The following is a 12,522-nucleotide window of genomic DNA, read 5'->3' as shown; positions in this document are numbered from 1 at the left end:
TTGGAGAACCAGCTGCCCTAAACACGCACGCCTCACATTCAGCCCTGTCCTGTCTTCCTCGACGCATTCCAGGTGATACATGTATGGTCAAAGAAAACACTGACTTATTTGCCACAAATCCATGCATGATAATCTATCCGGGTTATTAATGGTTCCCTGAAAAGTTAATGCACACCGAACCACGCATTATTATATCAGGCACTTTTTCAGCGTTAAAATTCAGCACTTCCTTCACAAAACATACTATTATTACTTACCTTTTGATGCGAGAGCGCTGAAACGACTGCCCGCTTCGGCACAAATGTTGCCAGAAATCGTTTTCGGTCGATTTATGCTTTCTACCATTTTGCTTGAACAGATATATTAAAAAGTCATTGGTGTGCGTGTTTAGGGCGTGCGCGTGATAGCAGCCACTTACCCTATTGCTGAGCGAAAAAAAAGTTCAGGTAAACAAAATAAACGCTTGATTACAACCCTAGGTAATCGGGTATATCAACGTGCTCACATTGCATCCATGGCCTCGTTTCATAAAGCTCTGCCGTAACTTACACCTTTTCGTAATTCACACCCTTTCAAACTACGGAGCGCAAATGAATCCGTTTCACAAAGCCACAACTGGAATTGTTTACACCTCCGTAACTAAGCACATTTGCGTAGTTACCGTAATTTATCAAGCGTCCTACAAATTACAATTTCATGTCAACACTTATTTTTTTACGAGAAATTATAAAACAATCATGTTGAATTTGAGTATTAAAAATGATTCATGAAAAAAAAACAAAATTGATTTTGATGACCATCCTTTATTAAATCAATTTATTGAAAACAGCAGAAAGCCAGCTAAGCGGAAGTGCCTAGCTACGAAAGTGGCGCGGCGCGGCGAATAAACAAAATTCCGATAGTGGCCTCAAAAAGCGACTGGTACAGAAGAGTTGCAGTTTCTTTTTCTCATTTTCGCTGTTCTTTCTTCCTCAACGGGCTCAACATTAAAAAAAAAAGATTAAAAATTAGCTTCGAATCTTAACATTAATTCAAATTCACGCAACATTTTTGTGCGTAGTTTACACCGCTGATATCAAGAACTTGATAAAATGTTTGGCGTTAATTACGTCGTTTTATGAAACCCAAATGGCATCAATTGGTCCGGAATCGAGCATTTGCCGTAAATGATGCTCCGTAATTTCGATGGCGTGAATTACTCCGGTCTCCGGCTTTATGAAACCGAATCGGCATCAAATACGCCAAATTTGGCATAATTGACGGAACGCCGTAAGTAATTCCTTTTATGAAACGAGGCCCATGTTTCGTTTACGCGTTTGTCTTGATGTGCACTGACGCCTCGCAATAAAAGTTCGTTTGTCTTTTCGCTATTGCCGCCCCCCCCCCCCCCAGTAGTGACTTTTTTGCCCTGACTGGGGGGGGGGGACAGGCCGGTGACTGCGGTCTGCGGGGGTTTGGCCCCCCTCCCCCCCCAGTTAACATGTTAGACGGGGCCCTGCATCCGTTTGCAAAAGTGTCTGTCTGCAAAGAGGGCCCATCCGACCCACTGCGCCCCAGGCCCCTCCCATCGAAAGGCTCTGGAGTCCGGATCAGGGGCCCGGGAACGATTTTCAAGTTGGGGGGGGGGGGGAGCGAGCCTAAAATACCTGGCATGATGCATATGAAACAGTGGCGTAGCTGGGGGTCTAAGGGACACGTACCCCTCCCCCCCCCCCATCGGGTTCAAAGAGACACTCGGGTCCGAGGGGCCCGAGTTTTTCGACTAAGAAGGGCCCCGTGGGGCTCGTTAGAGCACCTCACGGGCCCTAAATAGCCACACTAAGATCTCCATGGCCCCACGCCGGCTTCTGAGGGCCTCTTGCGGCTTTTAGGGGCCCCTCGGTAGTCTGCAAATGCCCGTTACTGGCCTCTTAGAGTTCTTACCAGCCTATGAGGGGCCATTTCTAGGGGCATTTCCCGCCTGTGATGGTCCCACACTTATTTTTCTGAGGGCCCCATAACGGTAACTGTGAGGACCCTCATCGGCGCCTATGAGGGCCCACACCGGTGTCTGAGGGTTTCACACCCCCAACTCTGAGTGCCTACACCAGTGCCACAGCCAACACCTGCGCATATAAAGGTCACCCACTGATGACTTTTGAGGGCCCCACACCGGTGACTCGAGGGCCCCACCGGCGTCTGACAGTACCATGCCGGTCTCTATGGACCTCTTCTGCCGGTCTAAGGGCCCCTTGCCGGTCACTGACAGCCCCCTGCCGGCTTGTAGAGGGTTTGCGTTAGCAGCTCTTTGTAAAGGCCCCACACCCATCTGTAACCGCTCCATACCAGCGTCTATGAGGGGCTGAGGGCCCACAGAAACGCCTGTAAGGACCCTCACCGGCGCCTCTGAGAGAATCACACTAGCACATCTGAGAGCCCACACCGGCACCTGCATGACGGCCCCACACCAGTACCTCTAAAGGCCCCTTACCGGCGGCTCTGAGGGCCCTACGCCGGTGATTCTGAGGAAGCTACCGATAACCGAAGGCACCACACAAGCCCTTGGTGTCGCTGAGCTTTAATCCCATACCGGCCTTCCGAGGGCACCACGTCAGTGCACTCATTGCCCCACACCCCTTCCTCACACCCAGAGCGGGTTAACTATGTTATACCTATACTGTCAGCGATTTTACCACCGTTGTACGTTATGTATTTCTCAAAGTTGACTCAAAATGGTCCAGTATAAAATCTGGCCTGCCAAACTTATGGGCAAGGTCAGGCCCAAACCAAAGCGGGATGACAATAGCATATGTTGTCAAATCGATACTGTATCAGCAGAAACCATTCAGATGGCAAGGACTAAATGCCGTGTGTTGATGTTTAGATGTATAAAGAAAACAAGAAGGAAAGAAGTCCGGAAAAGGGAGAAAAGATCCTTTCTCGCTGCCTCAATGTTGAGGGGGCGCCGCCCCCTCGGCTCTCAAGTTGGGGAGGGGGGGGGCGGGGGCAAGCGCCCCCGCTGCCCCCGTTCCCGGGTCTATGGTCTGGATAGACACTCCACAGACCGCAGCCCTTCATGTGTAACTGTAAAGCGAAGACGAGATATACTGTTTTCTGACAAATGACCACAAAGATCAGTTTTGAGGAGGCCCCAGAGGCGAAGAGGAGGCCCTCTTATGTACCTAGAGGCCCCCTCCTACTTCCGCTTGCCACCCCTGGCAAAAATCTGTGGTGCCTGTCCTGGGTGCTTTTTAACTGGTTTGTGCCATGAATAATTATCACATATGAAATCAGGTTAAAAGAATCATGCGATTTGCTTCTTGCTTCGGGATCACACCAAAAATAAATTGGTAACCGGTCGTAAGTAAATAAATACCTACCAAAAGAAGCACCTACGGGTATAGCGCCCCTCCTTGGTTGCAAAAATAACACGTGTTGGTGATGCCAGTGATGCCTGCCTCACCGGTACCAGAGTGGCTATAAACTTACCTAATTTGGTATGAAATTTTATAATTTTTGCTGCATGTTTTGCAAGTTATGTGTTTGTGATGATTTTCAATGCTAAGGTAATTTGCCATTTCTGAGCATATGATGATGCTAGAATTGCTAAAAATTGAAATGTACCTACATGCAGATTGTAGGTAGCAATTTTCGGCATTTGTAAAGATAGGGTCCGATCTACAATTGTGGTGCTGTTGATACAAATATGAAACAGCGGAAATTTTAGGTTGTACGTTAGGTTAGGTTACGTCCATCAATTGAGCAGCAGATTGATATTCGAGAAAATCAAACTAAAAATTCGATATTCGGATGGGGAACGCAATAACTCAAGAATCAGAGAACCGATTTTGATGAAAAGGCCCTCATTCGATTCCTCGTTCCTTATTGCAGGTTGACAGCGATTTCTAGGTCACTAGGTCATGACCTTCAAGGTCAAGGTCAAGGTCAAAGGACGGGGAACGCTCTACAGCCTAAAGTTACCGTCCGATTGGCTTGTAAATGGTCTCAATCGATTCCTCGACCCCGATTCCAGGTTGACAGCGATTTCCAGGTCACTTGGTCATGACCTTCAAGGTCAAGGTCAAGGTTAAAGGACGGGGAACGCTCTACAGCCTAATGTGACCGTCCGATTGGCTTGTAAATGGTCTCAATCGATTCCCCGACCCCGATTCCAGGTTGACAGCGATTTCCAGGTCACTAGGTCATGACCTTCAAGGTCAAGGTCAAGGTCAAAGGACGGGGAATGCTCTACAGCCTAAAGTTACCGGCTGATTGGCTTGTAAATGGTCTCAATCGATTCCTCGACCCCGATTCCAGGTTGACAGCGATTTCTAGGTCACTAGGTCATGACCTTCAAGGTCAAGGCCAATGTCAAAGGACGGGGAACGCTCTACAGCCTAAAGTTACCGTCCGATTGGCTTGTAAATGGTCTCAATCGATTCCTTGACCCCGATTCAAGGTTAACAGCGATTTTCAGGTCATCAAGTCATGACCTTCAAGGTCATTTTCATTAACACGCGCAGTGGAAGGGTGGGGCGGATTTCGCCCACCCCTCCTGTTTTTCGCCAATAACTCGCGCCGCAAACATAATATCAATGTGAAATTTTGGCTACCTGTCCAGAATTGAATTGCGGATCTTCTCGTGCAAGAAATAAGAAAATCGGCTCGCAACTTCTCTAGTAATAGCGGTGTAAAGTCAAACATCCTACCCGGCGCTAGCCGTTACGCGCCGCCTGAATTGTATACTGTGCCGGGGCGGGACGGTTCCGTCTTTACATCGCGCTCCTTACCGCTGATTATATTCGATTCGCGTCAAATTTGGTTAGAAGACTAAGAAATGAACAGGCTATCTTATGGTCAAAGAATTTTGAAAATCGGCCGGTAAAAACTTGAGTTATGGGTGTGTTAGCACAAAATTGTGATTGCCGCTTTTCCCGCGTCGGCCGATCCCGCTTCAGCCGGCGACATCTTACCCTTAGCAGGCTTCTAACTGCCATATTTATTGTTTGATTAACTAGAAATTCACCATACATACTCACAAATGTATGTTCTTTCGTATAGTGAAAGAAAAAAAAATCGGCCGGTAACTTTTTGAGTTATCGGCGTGTAAACGCAAAAAAGTCGCTCATATGGCAGATTTGACCACATTTGACCTCATTTGACCTTGAAGATATTGACCTAGGGTCATGAAAGTCACACACAACAGAGTTCCCCAGGGCCCCCACCTACCCTCCAAATTTCGTCTTACTAGCTCCACTGGGAGCTGAGATCTTAGGGGGGGGGGCGCCATCCGCCCCCCCTTCCACTGGGCGTAGTACTCGCAACCCTTCCACTGCGCGTGTTAACAGCAGATTCGCGAATACAAGGTCAAAGGACGGGGAACACTCTACAGTCTAAATTTACCGTCCGATTGGCTTGTAAACGGTCTCAATCGATTCCTTGACCCTGATTCCAGGTTGACAGCGATTTCCAGGTCACTAGGTCATGACCTTCAAGGTCAAGGTCAAGGTCAAAGGACGGGGAACGGTGTACAGCCTAAACTTACCGTCCGATTGGCTTGTAAATTGTCTCAATCGATTCCTTGACCCCGATCCCAGGTTGACATAGATTTTCAGGTCATCAGGTCATGACCTTCAAGGTCATTTTCATTAACAGCAGATTCGCGAATACAAGGTCAAAGGACGGGGAACACTCTACAGCCTAAAGTTACCGTCCGATTGGCTTGTAAACGGTCTCAGTCGATTCCTTGACCCCGATTCCAGGTTTACAGCGATTTCCAGGTCACTAGGTCATGACCTTCAAGGTCAAGGTCAAGGTCAAAGGACGGGGAACGCTCTAGAGCCTAAAGTTACCGTCTGATTGGCTTGTAAATGGTCTCAATCGATTCCTCGACCCCGATTCCAGGCTGACAGCGATTTCTAGGTCACTAGGTCATGACCTTCAAGGTCAAGGTCAAAGGACGGGGAACGCTCTACAGCTAAAGTTACCGTCCGATTGGCTTGTAAATGGTCTCAATCGATTCCTTGACCCCGATTCCAGGGTGACAGCGATTTTCAGGTCATCAGGTCATGACCGTCAAGGTCATTTTCATTAACAGCAGATTCGCGAATACAAGGTCAAAGGACGGGGAACACTCTACAGCCTAGAGTTACCGTCCGACTGGCTTGTAAACGGTCTCAATCGATTTCTTGACCCCGATTCCAGGTTGACAGCGATTTCCAGGTCACTAAGTCATGACCTTCAAGGTCAAGGTCAAGGTCAAAGGATGTGGAATGCTCTACAGCCTAAAGTTACCGTCCGATTGGCTTGTAAATGGTCTCAATCGATTACCCGACCCCGATTCCAGGTTAACAGCGATTTCCAGGTCACTAGGTCATGACCTTGAATCTGCTGTTAATGAAAATGACCTTGAAGGTCATGACCTAGTGACCTGGAAATCGCTGTCAACCTTGAATCGGGGTCGGGGAATCGATTGAGACCATTTACAAGCCAATCGGACGGTAACTTTAGGCTGTAGAGCGTTCCCCGTCCTTTGACCTTGACCTTGACCTTGAAGGTCGTGACCTAGTGACCTGGAAATCGCTGTCAACCTGGAATCGGGGTCAAGGAATCGATTAAGACCGTTTACAAGCCAATCGGACGATTACTTTAGGCTGTAGAGTGTTCCCCGTCCTTTGACCTTGTATTCGCGAATCTGCTGTTAATGAAAAGGACCTTGAAGGTCATGACCTGATGACCTGAAAATCATGGTCAACCTGGAATCGGGGTCAAGGAATCGATTGAGACTATTTGCAAGCCAATCAGACGGTAACTTTAGGCTGTAGACCGTTCCCCGTCCTTTGAATTGACCTTGACCTTGAAGGTCATGACCTAGTGACCTGGAAATCGCTGTCAACCTGGAATCGGTGTCGGGAAATCGATTGAGGCCATTTACAAGCCAATCGGACGATAACTTTAAGCTGTAGAGCGTTCCCCGTCCTTTAACCTTGACCTTGACCTTGAGGGTCATGACCTAGTGACCTGGAAATCGCTGTCAACCTGGAATCAGGGTCAAGGAATCGATTGAGACCGTTAACAAGCCAATCGGACGGTAAATTAAGGCTGTAGAGTGTTCCCCGTCCTTTGACCTTTTTTTAAAATATTTTTGGTGCCCGACCCGGGCTTTTTGTCGTTAGTAACACACATTCATACTGGGTTAGTACACTATATACACGGCAGTGGTACGAATCGTTTTCGGCACCCGCTACGCGGGACAGCCTTGACCGCACGCTTCCTGTCACGCACCCCAGGTGGCACCGCACTGGTGCGCACGCTGGGGCTATCCCGATTTCTCGGGCCCGGCAGGTCAGAGGGCTGCTCCGGGACATGAAGCGAGGCCGTGCCCTCGGGACATGTCACCGGACCGAAGGATCTGTTTAAAGGCGGATCAGGCCCGTGTACCTGCGGCCGGGGGCGCTGGCTGGCACAGCGGTAATCCCCACGACCGAGCGAACACTCCCCAGTTACTGCCATCTCCTGGGTAGGAGCCGGCCGAGGAAAACGCTGCCAGAGGTCAGCTTTGATCCAAGGACCTCCCACACCAAACGTGAACGCACTTGCCAACTGCGCCACAAGGGTCGCGACCTTGTATTCGCGAATCTGCTGTTAATGAAAATGACCTTGAAGGTCATGACCTGATAACCTGAAAATCGCTGTCAACCTGGAATCGGGGTCAAGGAATCGATTGAGACCATTTACAAGCAAATCGGACGGTAACTTTAGGCTGTAGAGCGTTCCCCGTCCTTTGACCTTGACCTTGACCTTGAAGGTCATGACCTAGTGACCTAGAAATCGCTGTCAACCTGGAATCGGGGTCGAGGAATCGACTGAGACCATTTACAAGCCGATCGGACGGTAACTTTTGGCTGTATAGCGTTCCCCGTCCTTTGACCCTGACCTTAACCTTAAAGGTCATGACCTAGTGACCTAGAAATCGCTGTCAACCTGGAATCGGGGTCGAGGAATCGATTGAGACCATTTACAAGCCAATCAGACGGTAACTTTAGGCTGTAGAGCGTTCCCCGTCCTTTGACCTTGACCTTGACCTTAAAGGTCATGACCTAGTGACCTAGAAATCGCTGTCAATCTGGAATCGGGGTCGAGGAATCGATTGACACCATTTACAAGCCAATCGGACGGTAACTTTAGGCTGTAGAGCGTTCCCCGTCCTTTGACCTTGACCTTGACCTTGAAGGTCATGACCTAGTGACCTGGAAATCGCTGTCAATCTGCAATAAGGAACGAGGAATCGAATGAGAGTCTTTTCATCAAAATCGGTTCACTGGTTCTTGAGTTATTGCGTTCCCCGTCCGAATATCGAATTTTTAGTTTGATATTCGCGAATACCAGCATCTGCGATGCTGGGCTCCGCATCGCGGGACCGCAGGTTGTTTGAGCAAGCACCTTTGTAAATGCAGCAAAAACACCCGCCGCCAAACGAGAGGATGAGCCTTGCACGTGCAGACCGGAGTCGGTGTGCTACGGACTGACGTGCACGGCACCCTATTCGCCGGTCTATAGCGGTGTGCCAAATTTGAGTGCAATCGGCCCGGCCATTTTTGAGATCTGGAAGCGTCATCCTGCACGTGCGCACGTGCAAGCTGTGTCCAATTGACTTGTGCATGGGACCCTATTCGCCGGCAGTGGCGTATCCAGGATCTTGAAAAGGGGGAGGCCAAACCTGCTCAAGGGGCCCCACCCTTACCTTAGGGGCCCCAGGAGTGGCATACTTAACCCACGCCCAGGTGCGGTTCTTTGCCTTTTTCACCCATGTGAGGGAGCCTTTTTAGGCACACTCGGCAATCTAGAAAAGAAAAACGTGAAAAAGCCATTGATATCGATAGCTCTGTATGTAGTGTACGATTTATTTCAGCAGTAGGCATACAGTTTTTTTTTTTTGCTTTGGTCGTCGCCAGGGCCACTAAAGATTATCAAAACCAAATGTTTTGTCATTTTTTACGATTGTAACATTTTTCAAATGGCAGATGTCAATCTCTTAGTGGCTTGCGCTGTTTGAGGGCTGATACCCTTAACTTTGAAGGGCCCGACTCGGGTTGTGCTCTGATCTAGACTCTGATGGCCCTATGTTGTCCACATTGGCTTCACTCCGACCTCTGAAGGCTCATTCTGGCCCCTGAAAGCCCCACACCGGCAACAGAGTGAACCTCGCTGGCCTCCAGGTCCCATAATGGCCTCAGGAGACCCATGCTATGACTGACCTCATAACTAGGGCCCCCCGCTGGCTCTTGGGAGTCTTTGAGTCAGTCTGACGACCTTATGCCGCTCTCGAACCCACGCCGGTCTCTAGAAGCCCATGATGCCCCCTGAGGGTTCCACGCCGGCCTTTAATGTCAAATTCCAGTTCATTTGACTAGTCTCGAAAAATGGAACACGATGCCGGTTAAACTAATCTCGTGCAGGTCTGAAGCAAAAGGTATTACAGGTAAACGTCCCCTGCGAATACGTATATTTTACGGCTAAAACGTTTACCTACCTTAGGTCAACTCTGAGATAATTAATAAGAAAGAGCATAAAAAGAGGTATCGATTGCGCTTTGCTGCGGCGCTGTAGCTCAATCTCTTTCTGAATCCTGACTTATGCGCCGCTTTGTCGAAAAAAAATGCCAAAATCGGCGAAATTTGATTTTTGGTTTTCTCTGGTGACCTGACCTTCGACCAGTTCGACCTAACCTTAACCCGCGCCCCGTAGGGCTACCGGCGGACCCTACCACCCGTAGGGGGGGGGGGGCGTTTCGGCCCCCCTAAGATCTCGGAAAGTTACCGGCCGATTTTCAAAATTCAAACGGCGTTCGATAGCCCTACCCGGGAACTACCTTGTGACCAAATTTCATTGACCTAGGTCAAACCGATGACGTCACAGGTCAGGTCAAAGGTCAGATTTTCACCGTTCACAGGCATTTCAAGAAATGTGTTGTGAAATCGAGTAAATTGGTAATTTATTGAAAACCATCGATGGTACATTGTTCGTCAAACACATACTTTGCTATCTGAGGTCACTGATACCAGGTCAGGTCACAGCGAGGTCAGTCACCGGGGGTCACAATATGAAAGTGTCGTGTGATACATGTTTTATGGTCCATTTTACATGACAAATGCGATTATGTGGGTTAGGCAGCCTTTGGGGCCAGCCTAGGTCACGTTTTGGTGAAGGTCAGGTCAAGGTCAGGTCAAATTAGGTCAAATTTCAAAGTTGATATTTTTGCATAAAATGGGTATCGATTCGATGCAGCTCGTCACGGGGAGTCTAATGAAGGTCTTTGTTTTGCTCTACGAGGTCTAGAATTGCCAAAAATTGAGTTTGAAAATTTGACGTCATCATTTTTTAACAGTTTTTTCGCTATAACTTGGCCAAAAAACGAGGTATCGATCTGAAATTTGGTATGTAGATAGAAGACGGTAGGTACTATTACATATATTCCGGTTTTTTCGAAACTCAAAAAACTTTTTTGATTTTTTGGCTAATATATCAAAAAAAATGCTTTTTTGATTTTTGGGGGTCAAAACTCAAACATTTCAAAAATCCGAGATAACAGTTTTGTAGCCGTCAATTCTACACCTTTTATGTCTTGATCATTTTTCTGTATCTTCAAAGCTGTTGGCCTGACAGGTCTTCTCGCGAAGGTCTTTTTTCGGTCGAAAATGACAGAACATGACGTCATTCTGACGTCATTTGTGGCCAATCTATCATAGCCTCTAGAAATTTTTTTGGTCACAATGTGTAAAATTGATGCCCGGAGGGGTCCTGAAAGTTTGGTGGCGATATCTCCAGCCGTTTAGGAGATATCGACCGAAAAGGACAGGGGGGCCGCGCAACGAGGGGTGGCACCAACGAGGCTGCCTTATAAGAAACGCTTGGCACATCCTAGCCACGTCGGCGCCGCCTGGCTGCTGCATTTTGAAAAAGGCCCTTGGTGTCGATGAGAAAGCCCCATTGTCAAATAATTACCTAGCGTCAGTGGTTTCAGGAGAGGGGGGGGGGGAGCGCTATCGATCTTGAATGGGGCGGGGCGCCATTGATCTCGGATGGTCCGACTGGGATTTTCAGAGGGGCGCCAGTGGTTTCATAGGGTCGCCATTGATCTAGGATGGGCTGACTGAAGTCCCGGTTCTGGTGGGCGCCAGCGATCTCTGATTGATGGGGCGACTGTGATCTTTAGACTGTGTTGAATGCACCATTGGGCATGGATGGGGTCACTATTGCCTTCAGCAGGGCGCCGCACGCTCTGGAGGGGCGCTTTGAGCTTGGGTGGGGCGACTGTAGTGTCAAGGGGCGTTGTCTCGGATGGGGCGAATGTGATTGTCATAGGGGCGCCGGGTACTCTAAGAAGGGTGCCATTGGTTTCAGAGGGTTGCCATCGATCTTAACCCTAGAACGCCTAGGGGGGGGGGGGTTGTATCAACCCCCCCCCCTGAGGTTTTTTCGAAGTGCACGCTAAACGGCTTGTCGTAGCGGGCTGAAATTTTCAATACCCTCTGGGGCAACCTTTGCGCATCTTTTGCCGAAAAAAATTGATCGGGTCATGTCAGGTCACGGAGTTATGACGTCATAAGAGGTACAGCCTCCGGCCGACAGTTACCAAACGTGTGCGCCGAATCCCTAGGTTTTCTGCCGGTGATACCCACATTGTTTGATGGATCATGATGAAACTTCCCATGCATGTTGGGGCAAGCATTGGCTATCGTGTGGTGCAAGAAAATTGACCGGGTCAGGTCAGGTCACGGAGTTATGACGTCATAAGAGGTACAGCCTCCGGCCGGATTTTCACGAAGTGTGTACCGAGTCCCGAGGTTTTCTGCTGATGCTATCCACATTGTTTGATGGATCGTCATGAAACTTCCCATGCATGTTGGGGCAAGTATTGGCCATCGTGTGGTGCAAGAAACTTGACCGGGTCAGGTCAGGTCACGGAGTTATGACGTCATATGTGGTACAGCGTACGCCGCCATTTCTGAGAAGTGAGTGTCTGATAAATGCGCCCCCAGCTTTTTTACGATTGCATGTGGAGTAGTGCATGTATGCTAATAGAACTTTCCAGACATGTTGGGCATCTATTGACTAACTTTTGAAATAAACAAAATGGCCGGGTCATGTCAGATTAGAGAGGTATGACGTCATGAGTGGTCTAACATCCCGTACGGTTATGTGCAGCCGGAAATTATTTGTTTTACAACGATTATATGAGCAATGTCGGTATATTTATCCATGGCTAGCGCTAGTCATTATTACTTTGAGCTTTTGTATTGTGGCTCGAACTTTCAGAGGCCATCGAAGGTCAATGACCTGGGTTGACCTAACTTTGGCCGGCACTTTGTGATTGGAACATTCTCGAAACATCTAGTAGCTCGATGACGAATCGAGAACGGTGACGAGTTTTTATCTTGAGAAGACACGATTCGCAAAAAAAAAATTCAGGACAGAGGTTTCCAGAACATTCGGGAATATTCGGGAACATTCGAGAAGGTCATGCCGCCGGGCGGTGATTGG

General features: G+C 48.6%; 1 protein-coding gene across 2 annotated transcripts in view; it reads right to left on the bottom strand.

Moving 5' to 3' along the window:
- Window positions 1-12,522, bottom strand: part of LOC122377483 (protein ROP-like) — a 93,494-nt gene that overhangs the window by 67,838 nt on the left and 13,134 nt on the right. The window lies entirely within an intron of this gene.

Source organism: Amphibalanus amphitrite, unplaced genomic scaffold (assembly GCF_019059575.1).
Source record: "Amphibalanus amphitrite isolate SeventyFive unplaced genomic scaffold, NRLGWU_Aamphi_draft 000045F_arrow, whole genome shotgun sequence".
NCBI classification, from domain to species: Eukaryota; Metazoa; Arthropoda; class Thecostraca; order Balanomorpha; family Balanidae; genus Amphibalanus; species Amphibalanus amphitrite.
Note: the sequence above shows the minus strand (reverse complement) of the source record. Positions and strands in the feature narration are given on the sequence as shown.